Source organism: Periplaneta americana, chromosome 4 (assembly GCF_040183065.1).
Source record: "Periplaneta americana isolate PAMFEO1 chromosome 4, P.americana_PAMFEO1_priV1, whole genome shotgun sequence".
In the NCBI taxonomy this organism is placed as follows: Eukaryota; Metazoa; Arthropoda; class Insecta; order Blattodea; family Blattidae; genus Periplaneta; species Periplaneta americana.
The window spans coordinates 93,077,584-93,091,192 of NC_091120.1; the positions used below are offsets into that span (position 1 = coordinate 93,077,584).

General features: G+C 36.6%; 1 protein-coding gene across 1 annotated transcript in view; it reads left to right on the forward strand.

The window, feature by feature from the left end:
- Cph (BCL11 transcription factor chronophage) overlaps positions 1-13,609 on the forward strand; it is a 380,914-nt gene that overhangs the window by 239,041 nt on the left and 128,264 nt on the right. The window lies entirely within an intron of this gene.

A 13,609-nucleotide genomic window follows, 5' to 3' on the forward strand; every position in this document is an offset into this window, starting at 1 on the left:
TTATTCTACGTTATGAGGGTTCAAAGAGTACAATTGAACAAACCAAAATTACAGTTATAAATGATCTTCAGCCCTTTTTTTTTTTTTTTTTTTTTTTTTTTTTTTTTTTTTTTTTTTTTTATAGAAAGGAAACTTGTTAAGATTATGTTTGCATCAAATTATTTAACTTCAAGTAAGTTAATGAAACTATTGCTGACATTTTAGAAATTGTTGTAACCGAGGGCTTGTAAGGCATGATATACTATTTTCTAACCATATGGAATCTATTATGGAGTACCTGTAGGCCTATGTCCTGCAATCGAGGTTACGATATACTGTCCTGGACTGAATAGCTGTAGGCTGTATTTAATGAGCTGTAACTTCAGTAAACTTTAATACTTAATTAGGAAATTCAAAACACAGCATTTAAACACGTTCTACATTAATTTGCAATGTAGGTATATATACAAAAATAATATATATTAAAATTCTGGAGAGAAGGGCGGTGAACAACTGAAGTGTTGTAGTCTATCTAAATGTATCTAAAAACTGTAATTTTCGATATAGGCCTATATTTGTACGGGAAAAAGATCTTTGGGGAAGCCGAGACGTAGATGGGAGATAATATTAAAATATATTTGAGGGATGTGGGATATGATGGTAGGGACTGGATTAATCTTGCTCAGGATAATGACCGATGGCGGGCTTATGTGAAAGCGGCAATGAACCTCCGGGTTGTCTGAAAGCCATTTGTAAGTAAGTAAATAGCATAGACTATTTGTGCAATATGATTTTGCATCTGTTATAAAACCAAGGAAAAAGTGCAACTAAATTTATAAAACAGTTGAGTTCAAATAGGTCTATACAAAGACGTAAATATATTTCAAATAATATTAAAAATAGAGCTATTAAGATTGGAACAGTATAGGCCTAGTGATTACTTCCCCGCCAAAGTAATAATAATAATAATAATAATAATAATAATAATAATAATGAAGACACAGGAGAAATAAACATGTGAATAGGCCTATAGTTAATTAAAATCATTTCCTTTTCGATCTATCATTGCCGTCATGTTAAGATATTTTACCATTTCAAGTTTTCAGAAAGACATGAAATGCACTTACGAGACGTGCAGTAAGTTATTAACTAAGACTTTTGAATAGTTTATTGTAGGCTATTTAATTTCCATATGAATGTAATATCTTAGGAATGTCGTTATTCTGCTAGGCTTCGAGTAGGAATTCACTATTTGCCGTAGGTAGTTAGTTATTGAATTCATTATCGTGTTATTTACTTCCAGACGTTGTCTATCACAGTGTTTATCACAGTTCATGCATGTAGTCGTTTTTTTGTCAAATAGAAATCACTTTCGTTACATATTTAGTGATGAAATGAATTGAACTTTGAAGCAGTTAGTACTGAACAGCTTATTCTACATGGCCTTTTCTTTGTTTATACTCATGTCTTTCTTTCATACGTGTGTATTATGTACAACATACTTAAAAGTTTGCTACAAAAATAAATTAACTGAAAAAATATGACTATTTAATTGAAAAATAATAATAGCCTATAAGTAACAGTAAAAATAGGGACTGTTATTTGCTACATTTATGTGATAACAAACTCCATTATATGAACTTCTAAATAGACAACAGACTAGCCCCGGCTATCGACTGGTTACTTGTACGGGATTCATAAAATATCATATATCGCTAACACTAGTTTATGAATACGAAAAACGTTAGTTCGCTGATCATCATCAGCCCGCGCTAAGAATGTCTGTGAATACGGCCCAAGGAAAGTTGCACACAGGTCTGTAGAAACAAATATAGCTTACTTTTTAAACGAGTTCATTTATTTTAAATGAAGAAGTGTTAAGAGAATTATCCTTTTTTTATTCATGTACTACGTGTAAGAAGTTTTGAATTGAATTGAATTTACGGGAGGGTGGGCAGTATAGCCCAGCACTGCGACTTGTTAAGGTCTATTGCGCTAACCTTCAAGCTAGGCGCATTCCCAAACCCACACCGGCTGACTACACTAAGGTTCGCTGCGTACCCAGGTGTCGAGCAGGCAACTTCCCTCATCCCTATGCCAGCCCCCTCCGTGCGTCGCTAGCCGGCGATCGGGGAATGGAATGCAATGATAAGAAATGGTGACGGAATGATGTAAATGTCTAATATGGGATAAAACAGGAGAACCCCGAGAAAAACCCCAACTGAGACCTTGTCCGCCACAAGAGTCACTATGGATTTTTCAAATAAAAAATCCCAGACCTGACCGGGACTCGAACCCGGACCGCCTGCGTGACAGGTCGGAGGTCTGACCACTAAACCACCGCAAAGGCATGTTTAAGGGGTTGATGATCTATCCGTAAATATATTTTTAAATAATAGTGATAATAATAATAATAATAATAATAATAATAATAATAATAATAATAATAGTAATAATAATAATAATAGCTCCGTTTTGATCTCTATATTTGATATAAATACTGTTTTAGACGGGCAACTCTGGACATAAAGTTCCTTCCATCGCAATACATTTCGGAAAAATTCAGTGAAATAAACTGTAGTCTTTGAAGTCTTTTATGTTCCGTACGTGCTGGAATGCATGTACTGATTCTGAGAGTGACTTGAAATAGACCTCGGGATACATTAAACATCAGGCTTCTCGTCTTCACCTTATTTCTCCATTAATGCCTGGAAATGAAGCTATTCTAGCTGTAACATATAGTCAAAAATATTTCCTAAGTTTTAAGATTTGATTCTCTTTTTATTCCGACATAATTAAAATTTATGTTCCCCACATGTTAACTTACAAGTTCCGCTAATACCATTCTTAGTTATGAAATATTTTCTTCCTGTATCATCGTTGCGTGGAAACTTTTTACGATTCTGAAACAATGAATAGCCTTTCTCCGTGAGAAAATTATACCGCCGCCAAGTGGAATGAACTTGAATGACGTCACGAGGTTCAACAAAATGAGATATATGCTACTCTCAAAAATTGTACTCGAGACATTTATCTTAAGACCAGATGTAATTCAGTTTGCCGAAAAATGACCCCATCAAACTTTTTAAAGAGTTAAACAACCTTACTCGTAAAAATACAACATTTTGATGTACCTATTTAGTTTTTTTTATACGTTACACCTGGCGTCCTTGGGAAGGACCTTGACAAGTTAGGTTAAAAACGACTCAAGTTTTGGGAATGAAATTAAAATGGAGATGGTTTGAGTTGCTGGAGCAGTCAGCAGATCTTGTTTATAGATGTCTTCCTCCCTCCCCCTCTCTGCGCCTCAGAACTGTTCGGTTTAGTTAATATAGGAGTTGTGTTAATTGATCATCTGGTTTATAATCTACGACGACCACATCCTCAGCTTTGTGTTCATATGAGGTAAATTGGATGCTCTTGCTAGCAGAGCAGTGATGCTAAGATACATATATCATAAGGGAGATATAAAACTGGTTGCTTCAGGGATTTGAGATTACACCCAAAGGCGAGTTTTTACAAATTAAACGAAAGACTTCCAAAGTACGTTTCCATTCCAGATAAGAAGGAATCTTTAGATTAAAGTGCCTTAAGTGCTTTGCGTTGGTCGTAAGATTTTAAAGTTCCGAGATCAACGTAAAATATTATTACTCTGAAAGAGGAGTGTAATTAAAAATATTAAGCTATTGTATACATATTTCACAATTTAACTCATCTCAGGCATCTTCTCAGTTATATTAGGCTAAGCCTCCATTAGGCCTTCATGCTGTGGGATGTAATCAAGTGCAGTGTTGGTTATGCATAAAGGGAACGGGAGTATCTGGAAAGAAACTTACATCATATTTGTGCGGTACAAATTCCATTGGAACTTTTTGCAATAAGCACATACCTATTCTATGTGGATAGTAGAAACTGTTTAATAATAATGAGTAACAGTCTTATCTGTAAAACTGGCTTTCAGGTATAGCTCCCTGTGATAATTTCAAGGTATCGAACCCGGGACCTTTGGTTGAGCGCGCCAAAGCTCTACCGACTGAGCTACCCAGGAATGTACCAGACATCGGCTAAATTTTTCCATTTGTATCCACATACCTGAAGCGGGCTGGCAGGACGTCAGAAACCTAACATTGAGACCACACAAACTCAGTGTGACTGGAATTGTGGTTTTCTGTTAACGAACTGTGACGTATATTATGCAAATCTGGCTTTTAGATATAGCTCCCTCCCTGTGAAGCTGTTTCTTGCTCTCGTCCCTATGTATCGACAGTTTCTCGTTCACGTCAAAATTCACTGGCGGATTTTTGGCAGCGTCAAAATTCGTCGGAAGTTTATCGCCTACGTCAAAATTCACTAGCAGTTTTTCCATCACGTGACAATACAACGACAGTTTTTCGCCCACGTGATAAAGTAATTGGCAGTTTTTCCCCCACGTCAAAAGTCATCGGCAGTTTTTCGTCCACGTTAAAATTCCCGGAGGTTTCTCCACTTGTATCAATTCTCCTGCAGTTCTTCCCCCGCGTCAAAGTAAGCTGACAGTTTTTCGCCGAGTCAGACCTCACCAGCAGCTTCAAGAACACGTAAAAAATTGCTGGTCTTTTTTTCCCCGAGTCATTATTCACCCTTAATTTCCCGCCCGCGTAAAAACTACCCAAAATTTCTGTCCAGCGTTAAAATTCACTGTTTACTTATTACATTTAAAAATTAAGACGTTTTATTTGTTGACATTGTGAGTCCTATTTTGTCTTCGGTTGAGGTTCGATGTCGTATTAACCTTCTCTTCTTTTTTCATGTAGCGTGCAAATAAACTGAAATATAAAAATATCGGTATCATAAGGGGGAAGACAGACAATTCGTAATGACAATTTATTTAATATGTTACAGCGCATAGTTGTAAAACTACTTGGATAAGTTTGTCCTTGTCGTAAGTTGAGTCTTGGGTCGCTTTTCCTATTGCAAGCTATGCTCAAGGCGTTTCCCCCCAGGCTTCCTCGAGAAGCGAATACACATGTTGTTTATGAGGTACAATTCCTTTATACTCTAACGGACAGGTGTTTGTTCGCTAATGAAAGGAACATGCTGGAACTTTTATAGCGAACTTGTAAAATCCATTGCGAAGAAGAAAAATTTGTTCGTAACTAGTTCAACTTATCTTTTCTCTCTCTCTCTCTCTCTCTCTCTCTCTCTCTCTCTCTCTCTCTCTCCCACAGTTATGAAATGATAAGTTAATATAGCAAATGGAATAAAATCCTCCAAATATTTAATGTTGGTATAATTTTTTGAGTGAATAGCAATCATGTGACAAAGTGAATTAACATGCGTTTTATCATGTGGAATGAAATTCTTAAATTCTTTTGCAAATTTTCATTTCGACAAGATTAGACGAAAGAAAGTATTTAATTCAAATCAGTACTTTCAAACATGATTTTTTTTTTAATTTTTTAAATTAATTTCTTAATTTTAATTTGTGTTACCGGTTATGTAAATTTAATCTTACTAATAAAATAATAATAATAATAATAATAATAATAATACGAAATGACTTTCATTATCATGATCGTGATCACCATCGTTATCATCGTCGTCGTCATCGTCATCGTCGTATTGCCATGCTTTGACCAAAAACTCGTTCCAGCACTAAACATGTTTTCAGATCATATAATTTTCAGTCGTCCTCGAACTCGCTCTTTCTTGCCATCTTTTTCTCTTCATATTTCCCCCCTCTCTCTCTCCCTCTCTCTCTCTCTCTCTCTCTCTCTCTCTCTCTTGTCTCTGGTGATTAATGGAAGAGCTGTCCCGGAAAAATAATATGATCAATATATTTTTTCTTCACAATTTGTGTATTCTTTAACTTCACCTAATGTGCTTTCTTTTCTTAATATAAATTGTCTTTGTATATTTTTACGTGTAATTAATCCTCAGTACTATTCTAGAAATGACCGGAATGGGCACATATCAGCTGCTTTTGATTTATTTTCCTTATTCGTGTTTCGCATATATACTTCCACTGATGTTGTTTTTGTAATGATCTTGTGTAAATGTAATTAAACACCTGACTTTGTTGCTTACATTTTCACACGTACGTATGTGTAGATAAAACTCAATTATTAATAATTATTCCAGAAGATATCATTCAAACATTTTCCTGTCTCTCTCCACCCCAGATCAAAAATTAAGTATTTTCATTGATAACCATTCGATCATTAATTTCAATGTTGAAACATTTTTCTAAGGTCTTTATCCACCCTAAATAAACAATTCATTCATCTGTTATTATGCTGATTATTTTTGTAGCATTAGATATATTTGTTGATACTCAGGAGGAAATTAAAAGCACAATATGTATTCGGTTGGGAAGCTTTTGTCATCCATTCTGCTCTCAAAAAACTGAAAGTTAAAATTTATAAAACAGTTATATTACCGGTTGTTCTGTATGGTTGTGAAACTTGGAGTGTCACTTTGAGAGAGTAACAGAGGCTAAGGGTGTTTGAGAATAAGGTGCTTAGGAAATATTTGAGGCTAAGAGAGACGAAGTTACAGGAGAATAGAGAAAGTTACTGTACACAAAGCAGAACTCTACGTATTGTATTCTTTGCCTGACATAATTAGGAATATTAAATCCAGATTAAATTGAGATGGGTAGGGCATGTATAGGTATCATACAAGCAAAACTCAGCTCGAACTCCTCGCGGCGCGCATGCTATACCCCTCTTATCCCCCTGCAGTAGACGTGAGAGCATGCTGGGAACGGAAGCATAGGTCATCTGCGCGAGACAGTCACGCCCGCTGGTTTCTGCGCACTGAGTTTTCCTTGTTGGATGCCTAATACCAGTATGGACGAATCCAAAATTCTATATATATATATAGAGTGTTAGTTGGGAGGCCGGAGGGAAAAATACTTTTGGGGAAGTCGAAACGTAAATGAAATGTATTTGAGGGAGGTGGGTTATGATGATAGAGACTGGATTAATCTTGCACAGGATGGGAACCGATGGCGGGCTTATGTGAGGGCGGCAATGAACCTACGGGTTCCTTAAAAGCCATTTGTAAGTAAGTAAGTAAGTAAGCAAGCCTATCCCTATTACGTGTACAAGCTATTGAGGCCTACAGGATGGTGGGAGATTAAGACTTCCATCTTTACAGATAATCGGCATTATTTGCAGTAGAACCTACTTTTTATAGTATCTCTTATTTAGACTATTAGCTTAAAAAGCATGATTAAAATCAGTAAAATTGAAAGATGCGAAAGATATTTAAAAAAGCTTAAACATGTTATTTTAATATGAAGTACCTGCAATCTCTTAACATTTATTTATATTCGTAGGCCTATCTGTTAAATACATATTGAGAAATTACCGCTTCCTGAAAACCTGCTATATTTGTGAGTTTAAAAAGTACCATGCCTGCTATAAGTTTTGAATCTTACTTCTCAACAGATATGTAAGACTTCGTAATATATTTCAACACAGTATTTGGACAGAATTTCAAACAACCATTTAAAGAGACGCTGTTCTCTATTCTAAGACTCTCAGCTTGACACGGACACGACGAAATCAATTCCCTTCATATGTCAACAAGAATGGAAATACTTCGCAATTGTTTAGGGGCAAAAAAGTGAAAAGTTTACTACCGACGTATATTCCGCTATTGCCATAGTTGGTAGCACTGACCACCAAGTGCTATATTGCACACGATCCGAGAAGCCGTGAGTTACATTCTGGATTGTGAGTGACTGTAATTGTCGGTCTTGCCTGGCACGGAGTAATAAAATACGATGCGTCAAGCCAAATGGTAAAAATTCCTTTTTGTTTTCAACATTATAAACCGCAGCAGACATTACTCTCCGCATGAGACCCACGCGAGACAGGAATGAGTAAAACAGCTGAAGACATTACAGTATATCACTGACGACTTATGGTGATAGCTTCTAAAACGCCCCAGTTCTGAATACTATCTGGGTGATGATTGATGATTTTTTGACAGTTCGTTTTCGAGTGAAAAGTTTGCCCAAACATAGAAAAATATTATTTTTATTGATTAATTTATCGACGCTGTACCAACTAAATTTTCTAACTTATTTAGCGTTGATAGAATTGGTGATAGCAAGACTGTATTTGAAAGGATGAGAACTATTATTCGCCATGTGATTACCTGACTTTCGCCTTACAGTTCAGAAAAACCTCGGTAAAATCCTAACCAGATAATCAGTCCAAACGGGAATTGAAGCCACTCTCGAGCGGAGTTTCCAATTAACAAGTAAACAAGCCTACCACTTAAGTTACTCCGAAGCCTACAATATTAATTAGCTCAAAGCCTTGATTTTTCTGAACCGACGTATGGTTTCTATGGCTGCGAGATGCGCAGACCTCGCATCTCGCAGTTATAGAAACCACTCACTATCTCTCGTGTAGTCCGGATTTGTGCGAGGCGGGCCTCGCACCTCGCACGTCGCATGCGTCTGTTCATAAGAAACCAAGACTTAATAATATTATGAACATTCTGGTCTGTGTCTTAAGTAATAGTGTTTCCGTTTACAAATCTATCAGATCTGACATAGGTTCCAGAAAGGACAAAAGAGAGTTGTCTTTCTCTCGAGGGAACTAGGTACATGTTTCTTATCATGTATTTGTATAAAGTTGTCTTAGGCAGGAGGCCTACTCTTGCTACCATGCTGGCTACAAGCAAATAAACGATTTCTATATATAAAAAGTGAGCGTTTAGTGTTTTTAATAATATTTGATAGGCCTACTGATGTGAGAAGGAATGATGGCAATCACATGTAAATAATTACAGTCCAATAATTTTACACGTCTAAAATTTCATAAGGAGGCTTATAATGAAGACTATAATCACAATCATTATCAAACTTGTTATAATATTTGAAACTTTCACGATTACCTTACCATATGTAGTCTAGTTTTTGGGTATCCCAATCTAGGAATTAGATTTTAACTGCATTACTGATTCCGACTTGAAGAATACAGGTCATAGAAATGCATTGCATAAGTTTTCATTATATGCCCTTCTCTAAGGCTTTATCGACCTCACATTTGACGGTCACAGACGGGAATCCTGTGAGGTGACATCAGCATGACTCATGGTCTCCACAAAAAACAACACAGGACATGACATTGACGACGCACAAAATCTTTCGATATCCCGACCATAACCTCCAGGCAACGTAAGGAGGCCTAATCAGAACTTACAGAACTAAAAAAGTTCGAAAAAGTACGCCCAAGTATTGCGTATTGAACCTCATCAAGTGTCGATATTTAGTAGGCTGATGTAGAAACGTTTTTGAGTACTGGTACCTATGCCGGAAATCATGTAGTGAAATAAAATTCTGTAGAGAAATAACAATAAGTTATCTTCACAGGGAGGGCGATGTTCCACAGTCCCACTTCAACAACTGCCATTCTGATGGTTTGATGCCTTGTGTTGTGAATAGCTGCATTTTTGTGACTGTTATTAGCTATGTTCAGGGCCGGGTGTTTATGGAGATCGCGAAAATCACGACGTAATAGGTAGATATAGATGTACATACAATAGACTTTTGCTAATCTTTATGAATTAAGTGATTCTGATTAGTAATATGCAGATTAAACAATCGCGACAAATCGCGAAATAGAGTTCTAATAGCGAAATATAAATACATTCGCGAATTATTACTGTTGTGTCGTTCTATAGCGAATTTCAAATTCCGAGTTTTTTTTTTCGGATTTTTTTGTCACTTTAATTTGTTATATATCCAAGTAGGCTACATTACATGGTATTTAAGGTGTTCTGATTACATTAGTGAACTCAAAACACGGAGAATTCAACATTTCATTAATAATTTGAAAGTGTTAATTTGAGGACTGCAAGTTTTTTTTTATGAATGTGTGTTAAATACAGTCTCAATCCAACAAATATTGTGTATTGGCCATACCGCACGTTTACCAGAATCCAACGGACTTTAATGTTAATTATTTGGAAAGTAATATTCATAAATATTCATACTGAGTTAATACTTCAATTCCAAAATAATTATATTTTCCAAAATTTCCTTTAATCTCCGCCAGGAGTACAAATCAATCTCCAACAATCTCCGTCTACAGCAATATTAAAAAACACAAATAAAATTAATTTCCATAAAAACCTACACCTGGCTATGTTCCTGTTGTTTGGATTGGTTTGCTTCATCTCCATAAAGATGTCGAAATAAAACTAAATACTCACGACTGATTCCTTCAGATCTATACTCTAACAACGCTGCGGATATTAAAATATACGGACACATTCGTACTGTCTATTCCCATATGATCCCTGTTAATTATTAGGAACTTGATCACCGTGAACCTTCAAGAATTGAATCTTTTACCTGTAGTGTCTTCACTCGTTAGAAGATCTTAAACCAAGACTAAATATTCACAATAGCGGAACTTCCTGGTAATGCGATCAGCATGGTGCAATGCAAATACTTGCGATAACACAGGACCAACACAAGACATCGAACCTGCACCGCCGCCTGCATAGGAGCGAAGTGTCTCCACTTCTCTGCCGAGGATTGAACCTGTGCTATCTGGAGATGGGCCTATGGGTAAGAACGTAAGTTGAGATACAGTGGAGAAATATTAACAAAATAGAAAAAAAAATCCGTTGCGCGACAGCCCATGGAGGGCCAACGCTTATCAGCCGACTGCTACTGTCCTCATGTCCACATGCCTCAGCAGAGGTGAACAGTTTTCCAACCAGATCAACAGTATCATACGGTTAGGACGTTGATTCTCCCAGCAATCATAGCTGTCTTGCAAAACCGAATTTCACTACAGCTCCCTAAATTCATCACGAAGCTGTGTGCACCGGTACCATACAGTGACACAAATTTAATGAGCAAATATCTTTCCTCATGAAGACTCGGGAACCAGCTCTCATTACATAACGCTAGTCCAAGGCCTTAGACCACGCAGTGCTTCGCCGGACTTAAGAAAATACAGTGTTATAATATGGACCACAGTTTTAGTAACATTTTTTTTTTTTTTTGTAGAATTATGTGAAGATGAAGATTGTTTGGATCGTGACATTTGGGAAATGAAGTCTGTGTTTTTTGGTGAGGAAACCTGTATAGAGCTATATCACAGTAATATTGCTGTGAATTTAATAATGTGGCGAGTTTAGTAGGCCTACCTTTAGTTGTTTACTTTATATGATAGGGACTACATTTTAATTATCTAGCCCTATCCATTACAGTCCGATATCGAACTCTGGACTTTTTCTAGAACTCACTTTATTCATTCTTACGTACGCATGACTCAACAAGGGACTCCGCTGGACATCACATTGGCAATGGATAAAAATCTATATCTAAACCAGGATTCAAACCCACAACCGAAGACTCCATACAGCGGTGGAGAAGTACTTAGACCCTAATTTCCTATCATCGGTAATTGCGTTTCGTCGATGGACGCCGTGTATTTTCAATTGAGATAGAAGGGTTACTTCCTGAGTCCATCCAGTCAAACGGAAGGGTTGACAATTAAATTGCATTGTGGGTGAGTCATACTATGGAAAAAAGGGGTGAAAGGGATGGTCTTCTAAGGGGTTGTGTAACAGGAGGGTGAGAATTGGGTCACTAGTTCGGATTAGATGCCCTGTACAAGTTGCGGAATATTAAAAATAGAACATGAATAGTCGTAAGCATGTTAACACGTTTTAAATTTATTGCACATGCTTTCGTGATGCAATCTTTGCGAGTTGCTTCACACGAGATGGTATTGACAACGGAGGGAAAGTGCTCGTTACTTGTGCCGGCAACTCAGATCATGTTAATGGAATCGTTTACTTCACACTCGCATACACCAACTTTCGAAATACACTCAATTAACAGTTCAACGAATCATGTAGACTCTCCGCTCCGTAATGTATTATTTGTTTTCTTGTTCTCACATTTAGAAATTCAATACATCTGAAATATAGGCCTATTATTTTTCTTCAGTTTACTACATGCGATAATAAACGTATCTTATCATATCGGCATGTGTCTCATGCAAAATATTTGATTTATTTTCCTTTATACAGAGTGATTCAAAAAGTAATTTCAATCGGTGAGGAGATGATCTAGGGCAACATTTGGAGCAGGAAAGTCCTTTGTCAGTTTTATTTATTTGCAACAGTTTCAGAGTTACAACAGGTCAAAAATTTACTCACAACTAAGGTGACTTACTTACAGTAATTACTAATTTACAGTGCTTTATTGGAGCAGCTGCTCAAAATGTCCTCCGTTTGCACGCAAACATGCCTCGGCGCATTCTCTTACTGCGCTGTGCACAAGATCTAACAGCCCGTTTCGTAGTCTGATGTCTGTTGCAGCCGCATTAATTCGCCGGAGCAGATGATCTCTTTCTGTAATATCCGTAGCATACACCTCTTCTTTCTTAAAACCCGATACAATGAAGTCCAGAGGCGTTAAGTCAGGGAACCGTGCTGTCCAAAATCCATAACTATAATGCATGTTTCGATATTCCGCGTTACTAAACATTTTGATGCATTCTCTGTAGCTTCTCTGTTGGTACTAAACTACAGATCCTATTGTAAGACGTGAGGGGTGGAATGTTGCCTCCCTTCTGTCTTTCGTTACGTAATCACAACATTTTACTGCGTGTGTTCCATTGTCATTCCATAAATGGTGGAAATCACGCTTTTTAAACAAACCTAGATCAAAACAACTGACGGTAAATTAGTATTTATTGTATCATGAGATGTGAATTAACTGTTTGATCTGTTGTAACTCTGAAACGATTGCAAATAAATAAAACTGACAAAGGACTTTCTTACTCTAAATGTCGCCCTGAATCATCTCCTCACCGGTTGACCTTACCTTTTGAATCACCCTATATATTGTATTAGCATCAATTTTGATAAGCCACTCTCGCAAATCAAATACCAGGGCTCGAAGATAAAGAAATCAGTATCTCACCAAGCGGTAAACTCGTTATTTGATTAGCACAACTATATTTAACAATAAATAATGAGAAAAGAAAAATCTCTCGAAAAAATATGGTAGTCGGAATTTTAAAACGATAGGTTAAAGTTAGTACGTCGAAGGAAAATGCATGACAAGCCCTTGCAATTGTTTTCCATTCCACCTTCTCTTACTGCACCCTGCAAGGTCGACAATGCAGCAGCTTATTCTTAGAACCAGTACTGATATATGCACAGCGTTCTTTTAGGTTTTCATGGAACCTGACGTAATTTTCGGCTTTATCATAATACAAACTTGTTATGTGAAGGTGAATTAGGCACTGTTCTAAGCGAATGTGTTAAACGTAAAGTACTTTCCTTCATCGCACAGATTGTAATAATGGAGGTGATAGTAATAATGATAATAATGATGATAAGGTAGTAACAGGGTAGTGGTGGTGATAATTACGACGCAAGAATTGGTAATAGTGCCGATAATGTTACAAAGATTATTTTAATTTTGTTCTTATTGTTAGTGTAAATGACACTGTTAATGGATGGTCATGATGTAATGAACTGAAGAATGCTTTCTATTTTGTCTCCCCCTTTATTTAGTAAAAATATTAACTGTGTGAAAATGGCATTTGATTGGGACAGTGAAAAGATATATTTACAAGTAAATCTTTAACATGTG